Genomic DNA, 13212 nt, shown 5'->3' on the forward strand with positions numbered 1-13212 from the left:
GCTGGGTGCAGGTCTGTGTGAGACTTTCAGGGGAGCAGCAGCAGATGGGCCCCATGAGAGAAAAGCCTGGCCTGGAAAACTGCAAGTCCCTATTTGCTTGGTATAGGGACTGGACTGGAGAGGGCATCCCAGGCACTGGGTCTGAAGAGCCTTGACTTTTGACTGGACCGCCCCAAGGGCCCAAACAAGAACCACTGTTGCTCACTTTGAACTGTAATTGTTTAGCCTCTGGTATCTAACGGTATCTGCAACCTTTCCTTTTCCTTCCATCCATAGTGAAATACACTGTCACTTAGCCATGTGTCAGAGTGGTTATGTAGGCCTAGCACCTACAAGGTTTTAGCTGCTGAAGCATCTACAGTGCTGGACTCCAACTTAGTCATGGAACCATAGTGACACCTTAAGAGTTTGGTATACTGGACAGAAAGAAACAAACAAAGAAAAATAATTTTCTCATGATCACAAAGGAAGAATTCCGTGCAGGAAGGAGTCAGGCCAACGTAGAATTTAATGAAAACTGAAACTAGATTAGATGTCATAGCATAAAAACATTCCCTCTAAGATCAGTAGCATAATTAATATTCAAATGGCTTCGCAATCAGTGAGAAAGAGACAACACTCATACAAAGGTAAGTCACCAAATCATCAGAGCCACAAGAAATTTGCCATAGAGCATAAAAACAGAGCAAAGCAGAAATCTGTACACCAGAAATCTGACATCCTGGATAACTCATTAGGGTTCGAAGGAGGTCCCAAGAGCCTTCCAACTTTAATATTCAAAAGTGATTAGCATAAGGTTTTTAGCTTTGTAAAATGATGAATAAATACCCAGAAGCAAGATAGAAAATGCATATACAGTGATGAGCAATGTGTGTTTCCGAGGGGGGCATCCTTGACTTTCTTTTGAGGTGCAGAGCAGAAAGGTTAAGATTGGAAAGGCTTTAAATATGAAACAGCACATGAGAATTCTAGAAAGTCTCAGATGGGAGGAGGAAAGGAAAATCAAAGGTAGAAAGATAGTAATCAACAAAGTTTTCCCACATGGACGGAGGAGGTTTCATCGGGTATTCAAATTGGGGAGTGCAGGGTCAGTACTTGGAGCTCTGCTTTTATAAAACCATTAGCCTGGTCCCATGAAAGGCAGAACACTCTGGTAGAACAAATAATTAATTTTTCAGTTTCATGGATCAATCAAAAAAACCTCCCCTCCACCAAAATGGTATAAACAGAAAATTCATCCCAGGGAAAATGTGTAAGAGCCATAAAGCTATAACAAACCACAGTCTATTTAGTGAAGATAATGAACTGCTGTTAAACTAGTGGCAGAATCATAAGGAAGTGCATAGCCATGGGGAAGAAAATGTTGGGAGTGACTTGCAAACAGGTTTTGTTTGCTTCCCACAAATATGTGAGAGACTGAGTTTTGCTGGCATTCCTGCCTGCATTAGTTGAAATCCACACTTGTGTAGAGGGCTAGATCAAAACCGATGTATCACATAAATCCCATTTAAGGTCTCAGAATAGAATTTACATGGAATTCGAGGTCATATCCGCACGACAGAGTTAACACAGGCTCTTACTTGGGTTTTATTCCTAATCCCCTGCCTCATCCACATACAAAACACACTCAGCTGAGTTTGTTGGTGATTTCAGTCCAAGCTAGCTGGGTCCTCTGGGACTATAGGCTAACATTTGACTGCTGCTTCACTAGGGCTGGTAATCTGCCCACTGCAGTGTCGACACAGGCTCAGGGGTGCCTAGAGCTTCTGCTGACCCTCTGCACAGGGGTGAATTTCACCTTGGGGACATTGTCAGAGAAAGGATTGGTCACTATGGACAAAATCCTCCTAGTTGGACGATTACTGAAGATAGGGAAGGCAATCAGAACCATTATTGCGGCAACTGCTATTGTGAAGAAAGAGCAGCACCAGACAATTGCCAATAGGTGTTTAGTTATATCATACAACACATGTTTTATATGTATTATGAAATCATGGAAGTTGCAACCGAGCTGGCAGGTTTAGAGATACTTGGTTGAATCTAGTTATTACATAGTTTTGTTATTTGTTAATTACTTTCACATGTAGATGGGCCAATACAGGAAAGTTTGAATCCAAACTTATTCCCCATAAAACCGATAAACCAAACTACATTCAAAACCTTTTCCTTAAACAACCCTTTCATTAACTAGGAGACAATGCAGGCAGAAGCCCAGCTGCAGAGTGGGGACTATCCAGTTTATTGCACTGAGTGCAGCATGTATGATTACCTGCCTTGTGGGCGGGTGGCGTATGTGTGCATTCGGTGCAAGGAGCTCCTGGCCCTCAGAGACCACGTACGGACTTTGGAGGCCAGGGTAGCAGAGGGAGGTAGAGAGGTATGTTGATGAGGCTTTCCGGGACACTGTAGAATTGTCCCACCTCCGTTCAGAAAGCCCCCGTGCTGTTGAGGAGGATGAAAGGCCCAGGGAAGCAGAGCAGTCAATGGGAGCAAAGGGAAACCTTCCCACAGTTGGGACCCTCCTTCCGGATAGTGCTGGGGTTACCTCTCACACTGAGGTTGCCTCTCTGGGGGGAGGGAACTCCAGTTGCTAGGAAAAGGCAGGTGTTAGTAATGGGAGATTCAATCATTAGAAACGTAGATAGCTGGGTTTGTGATGACTGGGAGAACCGCATGGTGACTTGCCTGCCTGGTGCGAAGGTTGCGGATCTCTCGAGGCATCTAGACAGACTTATGTGTAGTGCTGGGGAGGAGCCGGTGGTCGTGGTACATGTAGGTACCAGTGACATAGGGAAGAGTAGGAGAGACGTCCTGGAGGCCAAATTTAGGCTGCTAGGGAAGAGACTGAAATCCAGGACCTCTATGGTGGCATTCTCAGAAATGCTCCCAGTTCCACGCGCAGGGCCAGGTAGGCAGGCAGAACTTCAGAGTCTCAATGCGTGGATGAGACAATGGTGTAGAGAGGAGGGGTTTACATTCATTAGAAACTGGGGAAACTTTTGGGATGGGGGGAGCCTATACAGGAGAGATGGGCTCCACCTAAACCAAAGTGTAACCAGACTGCTGGCACTAAACATTAAAAAGGTTGTAGAGCAGTTTTTAAACTAGGAGATGGGGGAAAGCCGACTGCTGCAGAGAAGCATGTGGATCGGACAGAGACTTCTCTTAGGGGGAAGTCTAATGATAGAGAATCTCCAGGTTATAGTCAGGAGCAGAGGATGGAGGAGGATAATGTAAGGGCCAGATCAGATGATAAACATTCACATAAAGAATCAGACACATCAGAAAAGGGCAGACAAATAAACAGTGACAAGTTTTTAAAGTGCTTGTACACAAATGCTAGAAGTCTAAATAATAAGATGGCTGAACTAGAGTGCCTCATGATAAAGGAGGATATTGATATAATAGGCATCACAGTAACCTGGTGGACTGAGAGCAATCAATGGGACACAATCATTCCGGGGTACAAAATATATCAGAAGGATAGAACAGGTCGTGCGGGGAGGGGGGTGGGGGAAGGGAGTGGCACTATATGTGAAAGAAAATGTAGAATCAAATGAAGTAAAAATCTTAAGTGAATCCACATGTTCCATAGAATCTCTATGGATAGAAATTTCATGCTCTAATAAGAATATAACATTAGGGATCTATTATAGACCACCTGACCAGGACAATGATAGTGATGATGTAATGCTAAGGGAAATTAGAGAGGCTATCAAAATTAAGAACCCAATAATAGTGGGGTATTTCAATTATCCTCATATTGACTGGGAACATTTCACTTCAGGGCGAAACGCAGAGTTGAAATTTCTTGATACTTTAAATGACTGCTTCATGGAGCAGCTGGTACGGGAACCCACAAGGGGAGAGGCAACTCTAGATTTAGTCCTGAGTGGAGCGCAGGAGCTGGTCCAAGAGGTAACTATAACAGGACCGCTTGGAAATAGTGACCATAATACAATAGCATTCAACATCCCTGTGGTGGGAAGAACATCTCAACAGCCCAACACTGTGGCATTTAATTTCAAAAGGGGGAACTATGCAAAAAAATGAGGGGGTTAGTTAAACAGAATTTAAAAAGTACAGTGACTAAAGTGAAATCCCTGCAAGCACGCTTTTTAAAGACACCATAATAGAGGCTCAACTTCAATGTATACCCCAAATTAAGAAACACAGTAAAAGAACTAAAAAAGAGCCACCGTGGCTTAACAACCATGTAAAAGAAGCAGTGAGAGATAAAAAGACTTCCTTTAAAAAGTGGAAGTGAAATCTTAGTGAGGCAAATAGAAAGGAGCGTAAACGCTGCCAGATTAAGTGCAAGAATGTAATAAGAAAAGCCAAAGAGGAGTTTGAAGAACGGCTAGCCAAAAACTCCAAAGGTAATAAAAAATGTTTTTTTAAGTACATCAGAAGCAGAAAACCTGCTAAACAACCAGTGGGGCCCCTTGATGATCGAGATACAAAAGGAGCGCTTAAAGACGATAAAGTCATTGCGGAGAAACTAAACGGATTCTTTGCTTCAGTCTTCACGGCTGAGGATGTTAGGGAGATTCCCAAACCTGAGCCGGCTTTTGTAGGTGACAAATCTGAGGAACTGTCACAGATTGAAGTGTCACTAGAGGAGGTTTTGGAATTAATTGATAAACTTAACATTAACAAGTCACCAGGAGCAGATGGCATTCACCCAAGAGTTCTGAAAGAACTCAAATGTGAAGTTGCAGAACTATTAACTAAGGTTTGTAACCTGTCCTTTAAATCGGCTTCTGTACCCAATGACTGGAAGTTAGCTAATGTAATGCCAATATTTAAAGAGGGCTCTAGAGGTGATCCCGGCAATTAGACTGGTAAGTCTAACATCGGTACCGGGTAAATTAGTCGAAACAATAGTTAAGAATAAAATTGTCAGATACATAGAAAAACAAACTGTTGAGCAATAGTCAACATGGTTTCTGTAAAGGGAAATCGTGTCTTACTAATCTATTAGAGTTCTTTGAAGGGGTCAACAAACATGCGGACAAGGGGATCCAGTGGACATAGTGTACTTAGATTTCCAGAAAGCCTTTGACAGGGTCCCTCACCAAAGGCTCTTACGTAAATTAAGTTGTCAAGGGATAAAAGGGAAGGTCCTTTCATGGATTGAGAACTGGTTAAAAGACCGGGAACAAAGGGTAGGAATTAATGATAAATTCTCAGAATGGAGAGGGGTAACTAGTGGTGTTCTCCAAGGGTCAGTCCTCGGACCAATCCTATTCAACTTATTTATAAATGATCTGGAGAAAGGGGTAAACAATGAGATGGCAAAGTTTGCAGATGATACTAAACTGCTCAAGATAGTTAAGACCAAAGCAGACTGTGAGGAACTTCAAAAAGATCTCAGAAAACTAAGTGATTGGGCAACAAAATGGCAAATGACATTTAATGTGGATAAATGTAAAGTAATGCACATTGGAAAAAATAACCCCAACTATACATACAATATGATGGGGGCTAATTTAGCTACAACAAGTCAGGAAAAAGATCTTGGAGTCATCGTGGATAGTTCTCTGAAGATGTCCATGCAGTGTGCAAAGGCGGTCAAAAAAGCAAACAGGATGTTAGGGATCATTAAAAAGGGGATAGAGAATAAGACTGAGAATATATTATTGCCCTTATATAAATCGATGGTACGCCCACATCTCGAATACTGCGTACAGATGTGGTCTCCTCATCTAAACAAAGATATACTGGCACTAGAAAAGGTTCAGAAAAGGGCAACTAAAATGATTAAGAGTTTGGAATGGGTCCCATATGAGAAGAGATTAAAGAGGCTAGGACTCTTCAGCTTGGAAAAGAGGAGACTAAGGGGGCATATGATAGAGGTATATAAAATCATGAGTGATGTGGAGAAAGTGGATAAGGAAAAGTTATTTACTTATTCCCATAATACAAGAACTAGGGGTCACCAAATGAAATTAATAGGCAGCAGGTTTAAAACAAATACAAGGAAGTTCTTTTTCACTCAGCGCACAGTCAACTTGTGGAATTTCTTACCTGAGGAAGTTGTGAAGGCTAGGACTATAACAGTGTTTAAAAGAGAACTGGATAAATTCATGGTGGTTAAGTCCATTAATGGCTATTAGTCAGGATGGGTAAGGAATGGTGTCCCTAGCCTCTGTTTGTCAGAGGATGGAGATGGATGGCAGGAGAGAGATCACTTGATCATTGCCTGTTGGTCCACTCCCTCTGGGGCACCTGGCATTGGCCACTGTCGGTAGACAGGATACTGGGCTAGATGGATCTTTGGTCTGACCCAGTACGGCCGTTCTTATGTTCAAATCTCTATGAATTCCTAGATCTGAACCCATCACTATGGCTCTGGTTCAAGTTCAGACCCACTTCAAATACATCCAGTATCTTATGAGAACAGCTGTTCCCACAGGTCTTCAGCCCCAGATAAGGTCTCACAGGAGTGTCCTTGCAAGTCTTCTACAACTCAAGTCAAATCTCTAAGCAAACCTTTTCTGAGGTTTAAAATAGTTTTTATGTAGGATACATCGAGAACCAAAATCAATGAAGAACTCAAGGATGTAGAAATTCACTATAAAAGCTGCCAAAACCTTCCCACAAATAGCAAATAGAATAATGGTCCCTGTCTCCCAGATCCTCATACATTCCAAGCTGGTACCAAAAGGATGGGTTTTTCTTAGCTTACCTGTAGTTCTGGTTGAAAAAAAAAATCAATATTTGAATTTCTGTGATGAGAAAGAATGGACGTTTTTGTGAAAATGATTATGAAATTTTCCTCTCCCCCATCCTTCATGTTTTAAAACCAGGTCTGCTTATCTCTGTTATTCCTATACATGAGGGCCAGGAAAAGTGACTAGCAATTTGGGGTGCCCAGGTTGAAACATCTTAAACGATCTTGATCTTCAGAAAAGTGCTGAGCAGCCAATCTCTCAAAATCAAGTTCCTTTAAAAAGTGTCTCCGTTTCAGGAGCCACTTTTGAAAATCTTGGTCTAGTGTACACTTCTGTCCAAAGCAATAGACAGCAATCACTGAGAAATGCTTTAGGTAGTCTGAAGGAGGGGCAGCACTATTACCAAGGAATAGAACATGCTCCATTCCCCACAAATCATTACAAAACCAGTTACCTCTACTGTAAAGATGTTTTAATCCTGTTGTGGATCTAAATGTAGTACAGATGCTCAGCCTTGAGCCCATAAGGTAAATTACCGATACATCAATGAAGCAAATGCTACTGTTAATATTGCAAGAAACAATTTATAATTGTCTATATAAATGAAGTAGACTTGTTTCTATCAGATGTTATGTGATTGTTTTTACTGTTAAGAGCAAATATGATAAGTAAAAACCATCATCACCATGCTGTGGCATGAAATTGATTTTCAAGGTGTACCATTTCCATGTGTAAAACAGCATTCATGTATTACACTGAAGCGTCTCGCCTCAGTAACTACACAGCACGAGATTGATTTATTTTGCAGCTTGAAAGGACAAATCTTAACTTAGACTCTTAAAGTAAGAGTCTCTTCCTTAGCAAATAAAGACCAAGAGACTCTCTGTCAGCTGATGTCATTCTTACTAACAAAAGCAGCATCTCTGCTTGCACATGCACCCACAATCACTGTCATCAAAATAATCTACCATCAGTGGACAGATGAAACAGTAGAAGTGTATTTAAACAAAGAGGTAAGGACCAGGGTCCGGCTTCTAAGCTGATGTACCAAGCATTGGCATAATTCACGATTGGCGCTGCTAGAACGAAGGCTTGTCTACGTGGGAAAGTTACACTGATGTAAGCTAAAGGGTGAATATAAGCCAATCTAGTTATACTGGTATAAATCACTGTGTGCATGCTTTTATTCTGATATGACAGTGCCTTTTATAGGTTTAGCTTATGTCACTTGGGAAGGAGTTTAAGCTAAACTGAAAAAGCCACTCATACTGGATGAAGAGTATGAGCAAAGGGGGTTATAATGTTATAACTATATCAGTAAAATTGGTTAAGTTTCCATGTCTAGACGAGGCCTTAGTGACATCAGAATCAGATCCTGATTCTACAGTCCTGATGAAAGCAGAACTCTCATTCACCTCTGTGAGACTCCTGCCTGAAACAGCACTGAAGGATTGGGTGGCATTTCCACCTAGCTGTTCTATTGGTGCCCATCACCATGGAGTCAGAGCACCTTTCCCGCTCTAGGTACTGAAAAGGAGAGGATTTTCATTAAACTTGTTTCACCAAGACCTGATCAGGAGGGGCAACACGACACATTTTGTTGTTCTTTGACTGCCATTATTCATGCTGTGTTACCCAGTTTCACATAATAAAATCCATTTGCTATATCCTTGACCTAAGCAATGCAACCCGTTGTTTTTATTCCTTTCACTCACCCTTTCTCTTGTCTATTTAGACTAAATTCTTCAGGGACCATTTCTAATATGTGTTTCTACAGTCCCTAGTATCATGATATTGTTGGCTGGGGCTTGACTTCTAGGCACTACTTTAACACAAGTGGTGAATAATAATCATATGCTATTGCTATAAATTGTGGGCCTAGATCTTCAGCTGTGCCCACTATTCATTAATACAGTTCAGCAGAGACTGCAGAAGAGCTGTGTACTGGTCCCTGATTCTGAGGCCAGCCCCAGTGGAAATTAGAGCAGCCAAAGGGTTCATCTAATCTGTGTCAGCTGGCTATGACCCACATGGGACCTTTCACCTGCCAGAGCACAATAGCATTCTAGCTACTTCTGTCCTTTCCAACTTCCAACACTCCTCCTACAGTGGGGGCTGCAAGAGATTGGTGGAGTATCATAGGTGCTGGGAAATCAATCCACTTTCTGGCCCCTTTGCACTGCTGGAATAAATTGGAGAATCTGCGTTGTGGGTGTTTTGGGGCTATTATTATAGAAAATCATAGCTTATAGCATTTTCAGAAGGGCTGGGGAAGGGATTTTTCTGAGAATGAAAGTTTTCATGAGGTCTGATAACATCTGCCTATCTGTACCAAAACCACCCACAGATATGAGTAACCTTCTATTCATTATCATTTTTTGTTGGTTACATTCCAAAAGGGACCACTGTTCTTTTGCAAATCTAGTGCCTCTCCTTGCTGAGGGCTCTCTGAGGGACCCTGCCCTATGTTGTTTTAAGTGCCTGCTTATATGTTAACAAGGATGAGGTCCTATTTGTTTCATAACTCTCCAACCTCCCATCCATTAATTTCCAAATAAAATGAAACAAAGGTGCAGATTTTTTTAAGGACTGTCCACAGCTTTTTAAAGGAGCTCATGTAAATTGCCAGAGCCCAATTCTGCTATCACTCACACCTATGTAACCCCACTGACTTCAATGGCGTTAGCCTAGATTTGCCAGTGTGAAAGCAGAACTGGCCTCTCAGTTTTCATGGCAGTGAGCAGTCTTGCACCTTCTCCCTCTGTGACCTTCTCAGTAATGTTTCTAATCTGTGTGCAGTCAGAAATAGCCAACACATAAAGATAATTTACCAGTGTTAGGCTAATTGAACCGCACTCTGTCTCACAGGAGGCCCACTGGGGAGAAATACTGATATTTCCCTCATCACAGCTTTGCAGCAGAACTAAGAGGCAGATCCAGTGACAGCAGTCAGCTCATACTCCATGAAACGTAGTTACAGTCTGGCTTCTCTCACCTGGGAGAAGCATCCACAGAACCCATGTCTGCCCACTACTCCAGCCCCAGATCTAACTACAGTGTAGCTGTGCATTTGCTCCCTGAGTACAAGGTGGGACTAGCGCTCCCAACAGCACTCAGTACCTGAGACAGGAGATGCCAGGATGGGGTGGGGTCAGGCCAGCCATCTGCCTCCGGAGCATCTGAAGGACTGCACTTGGAGACTCACAAGCTATAACTTCTCCAAAAGACGTAAAGGTCACCAGTGCATGCTCTGGAGATGTTCTCCCTGCTCCTGCCCTATACAGACATAATGCCCCTAACCACCATCCTATGGCCAATACACTTCTTTCCCACATTCCCAGCCCAGTTCAGGTTGTCAGAACCATAATCAGGCCCTGAACACAGGGAGCAAGCAGAACAGAGAGGGAATAAAGTAACAGAAATAAAAAAGATAAGGCAAGAAGAGACATGCACAGGGATAAAGGACAAACTATCTTATTCATGGCTCCACTGTATGCTCCAGCTGCTATCTCCCAAGGGTAGGATTTTTTTTTAAGAGGAAAATAACATATATCATTAACCTTTTTATCAGCTCAGAAAAGTGATTTGCTTAGGGGGCCACTGGCCCTATGACCAGCCACATCTGCTGCATCCCGCGAGTTCTCAAGTCAGAGCTTTCGCTCTCAAGGACTCGATCTACTGGCAACAGGGGGCTTCTAGAAAACACTATTCAGTTTTTCCATTGCTTGCCTCTCCCACTTTTGATCTCTCCCCAGGGCACTTCTTGGGCCTCTTCTTTTAGCATAGTAGGTCTCAAAAGCAGGCCAAAGTAGGTTCAATATATTTGTTTTACTTGAAGCCAACACCCCGAATATGTCCCATAAAAGAGAAGCAATTTCTTTACAATCATATTTACACACATTAACAAGGAAGAGAAACGCTGTTCAAGGAGAAAATGTATAAGACAAAAAGAGAGAAACCAAATAGAACACCTAGCTCATGTATAGTGTTTTCATCCATACATCTCAAAGTGCTTTACAAAGAAGATCAGAAGCTTTACCACTATCTCACAGATGGGGAAACTGAGGCACCCTTGCCAAAGGTCACCCAGCAGCAGAGCTAGGAGTAGAATCCCGATCTCCTGAGTCCTAACCCTCTGCTCGATCCACTAGGCCATATACACATACTTGAGCTTAGGGGCCAAAATTCCACCTGTGCAGGGAGCCAGCACACAAACTATCAACCACTTAAGTCTACTTAACCCTTATTTTAGCTGTGTCAGCACAAGCTCCTTCACCTGACTTAAGTCCCACAAAAGGGACCATCAGCTACAGAAGGGATTGCCCTGCTGCCCCCCCCCCCCCCAAGGCTAGGATAGGAGTAGCAGATCCACATTTAGATCCAGTGGCTGCAACTAGCATGGAAGAACAGTGCTTGCTACTCCAGCCCACAGACTGGAACATAAACTGCAGCAGAGTTTACACCATGGGAATTTTCTCATTAACTTCAGTGGGGCCAGGATTACACTGTCTGGCCCCGGTTTGGAGAAGAGGTAAATCTGACTTGCCCAACCACCCCGCACACAACAAATATATACATACAGTCTGAGTACTTCATGTTAGTGGATTGGATTTTACCTTCAGTCGTACCAGATTGCTGACTTTTACTCCCGTTACCCCTCCAGAGCCAACCCCGGGAAAGAACCTGAGCTGGACTCTATTCCTCCTTGTGCCCAATTAGTGCAATTGTTTACACAACTCCAATCAGTTACACCTGTGCAAACTCAGTCACAGCTAGAGCATTGCCCAGGCATCGCTGAGGACATGATTCGAAGACAAGAAGGCTTCACAGGTGTCACTAAAGACTCAATTCTGCCTGTAGTGCCTTTATTCATGGATGAGAGGGGAAAATATTTGATTCTTAGATCCCAGCTGGAGTCTGTAAGGCTGGGAAGTAGGAAAAACCATTTTGCTTTTAAACAGCATATTTGGTACATGAATTGGTGAGATAATAAATGTGGGACTCAACAAGGCTATTGTTATGGAGTCACTTTTAAGATTAGAAAATTATTTTAATATTATCTACATTCAAAAATGAGAAATGCTTCAGTTTTGGTCAACACTTATTATTGCTATTATCATTTCTCTGATTATTCTTATTTAATACTGGAGGTGAATTCATCACCCATAGAATATCATTAATTTGAAGTTTGCCTCTTTCTGTTAACAGGCTGTTGTTCCAATTTTCTCATTAACTCGTTGTTCAAACTTATTTGCTGGATAAATTCTGTGAATAACTTGATGTAGAGATCGCTTGCAAACAGTTTCTTGCGGTATTCAAAGTGCAAGCTGTACTTGGCTTGATTAGACACAGATCACATGGGATTGTTCCAGCTCTCTGACTGGATCTGAGTAGCTCTTAGAATTGGTTTCTGGTGTGGAGACTTGCATTTGTGCATCCAAAACTCAGTCTGTGAACATTCTCCAATATTGTTGGAAATCAGTCCTGTCTAATGCTACGTTGAGCTGAATCTAAATGTATGTGCCAAATCTAGCATTTCTTAAGGAAAAAAGGTACTGAAATGGGGGCGCAGGGCTGTAGCAGTCGAGGAGAGCTGCTCACAAGGCATTTTGCCTTTTTTGAGCAGCAGATCCAGGCAGAATGGCAAAGGTGAAGTGACAGTAATCAGTTGCCCTCAGGTACCATAGTGATGAGTGTTACAAGAGTGTTACAGAAAAGATGTGTGTGTGTGTGTGTATTGTTGCAACTGTGTTGGTCCCAAGATATTAGAGAGACAGAGTGAGTGATGTAGTATCTTTTTATTTGACCAACTTCTGTTGGTGGAAAAAACAAGCTTTCAAGAAACAAAGACCAGAGCTTGTCTCTTTCACCAGCAGAAGTTGGCCCAATAAAAGTTCCTACCTCTCCCACATTATTGCTTTGGTCTGTAGGCAGTAGTTTAATGCAGACAGCACCATCCACTGATAAAGAGGCCTATGAAACACTGTTATTATTGTTGTTATTACTTCTTGCATCTGAAGAAGTGAGGTTCTTACCCACAAAAGCTTATGCTCCCTATACTTCTGTTAGTCTTAAAGGTGCCACAGGACCCTCTGTTACTTTTTACAGATTCAGACTAACACAGCTACCCCTCTGATACTGTTATTATTGGGTTCAATGAAGTTATGTGCTGCATGTGGCTTCCTGAGTCCAGCTCTTAACAGTGAGTTAGGGACACTGTCAGCTTCGTATTTGGTATACCAAACTGTTACCTCTGAACTAAGCAGAGGATGCTTCCGTTACCTAGCTGGTGTGTCCAGGGGTTCTGAGCCTGACCATCCCCCTTGGCTGGCTGATCATGTCCTGTTGGGTCAGAGAGCACAGTTGGTCAAGTTAGTACTTACTCCAAGATGGCTCAGGGAGCACGAATGGCAGCATTCTATCTCACTCGAACGTGGCTGCACAAGGAGTGTAAAAGCTCCTGTGCTCTCTTCCCCTGATTTAAGCACCTGTGCAGCAGAAGCCAGAGTTGACCCTGCATCTGAATCTCTTTGGC

Source organism: Chrysemys picta, chromosome 6 (genome assembly GCF_011386835.1).
Source record: "Chrysemys picta bellii isolate R12L10 chromosome 6, ASM1138683v2, whole genome shotgun sequence".
Classification (NCBI taxonomy): Eukaryota; Metazoa; Chordata; order Testudines; family Emydidae; genus Chrysemys; species Chrysemys picta.